The following is a 1,940-nucleotide window of genomic DNA, read 5'->3' as shown; positions in this document are numbered from 1 at the left end:
TACTCCCCCGCACAGCAGTGAGTGTGCCGGGGAGGCTGGTCTGAGCAAACAATTTGAAGTGATAATTCAGTGAGAGGAGAATCATAGTGTCGTGAGGCAAATGTCCACCAGGTACTTGTGGCTGAGTGGTTAAGGGGAAGGACGAGAAACCCCCGGGGGCCTTCCCACGTAGGTTTGAATCCTACCGACTATGGAAACAGTGAACCGTGGTCATTGCTGTAGTCCGAGTGCCGGGGCATCCAGGTGCCAACGGGAGGTAGATCTGGCCTCACACTCAGGCTGGCTGCACTTAAAAAGCTCCTGTAGCAGTCTGGAGTAGAGAGTTGCTGCAGTGACTGGAGGGGATTTCCCATTGCTCTAGCTGCACTGACAGAATACAGAGGCTGAATTCCCACCCCGCCTCTGGCATAAATATAAAAGGAAGGGTGACCACCTTTCTGTATACAGGGCTATACAATCCCTCCTGGCCAGAGGCAACATCCTGTTACCTGTAAAGGGTTAAGAAGCTCAGCTAACCTGGCTGGCACCTGACCCAAAGGACCAATAAGGGAAAAGCAGCATCACTTGCCCAATAACCTCAGCCGTGCAGAACACAACACCATCCACAGCCTCAGGAACAACTCTGACATCAGAATCAAAAAGGCTGACAAAGGGGGTGCTGTCGTCATCCTGAATAGGTCAGAATATGAACAAGAGGCTGCTAGGCAGCTCTCCAACTCCACATCCTCCAGCCCATTCCCCTCTGATCCCACTCAGGGTTACCAAGAGAAACTACACCATCTGCTCAAGAAACTCCCTGAAAAAGCACAAGTGCAAATCCGCACAGACGCCCCTAGAACCCCGACCAGGGGTCTTCTATCTGCTACCCAAGATCCATAAACCTGGAAATCCTGGACGCCCCATCATCTCAGGCATTGCCACCCTGAGAGCAGGATTGTCTGGCTATGTAGACTCCCTCCTCAGGCCCTACGCTACCAGCACTCCTAGCTATCTTCGAGACACCACTGACTACTTGAGGAAACTACAATCCATCGGTGATCTTCCAGAAAACACCATCCTGGCCACTATGGATGTAGAAGCCCTCCACACCAACATTCCACACAAAGATGGACTACAAGCCGTCAGGAACAGTATCCCCGATAATGTCACGGCAAACCTGGTGGCTGAACTTTGTGACTTTGTCCTCACCCATAACTATTTCACATTTGGGGACAATGTATACCTTCAACTCAGCGGCACTGATAATGGGTACCCGCATGGCCGCACAGTACGCCAACATTTTTATGGCTGACTTAGAACAACGCTTCCCCAGCTCTCGTCCCCTAATGCCCCTACTCTTCTTGTGCTACATTGATGACATCTTCATCATCTGGACCCATGGAAAAGAAGCCCTTGAGGAATTCCACCATGATTGCAACAATTTCCATCCCATCATCAACCTCAGCCTGGACCAGTCCACACAAGAGATCCACTTCCTGGACACTACAGTGCTAATAAGAGATGGTCACATAAACACCACCCTATACCGGAAACCTACTGACCACTATACTTACCAACATACCTCCAGTTTCACCCAGACCACACCGCACGATCCATTGTCTACAGACAACCTCTACGATACAACCGCATTTGCTCCAACCCCTCAAACAGAGACAAACACCTACAAGATCTCTATCAAGCGTTCTGACAACTACAATACCTACCTGCTGAAGTGCAGAAACAGATTGACAGAGCCAGAAGAGTACCCAGAAGTCACCTACTCCAGGACAGGCCCAACAAAGAAAATAACAGAACGCCACCAGCCGTCACCTTCAGCCCCCAACTAAAACCTCTCCAATGCATCATCAAGGATCTACAACCTATCCTGAATGATGGCCCATCGCTCTCACAGATCTTGCGAGACAGGCCAATCCTCGCTTACAGACAGAAGCAAATACTCA

Source organism: Natator depressus, chromosome 4 (assembly GCF_965152275.1).
Source record: "Natator depressus isolate rNatDep1 chromosome 4, rNatDep2.hap1, whole genome shotgun sequence".
Classification (NCBI taxonomy): domain Eukaryota; kingdom Metazoa; phylum Chordata; order Testudines; family Cheloniidae; genus Natator; species Natator depressus.
Note: the sequence above shows the minus strand (reverse complement) of the source record.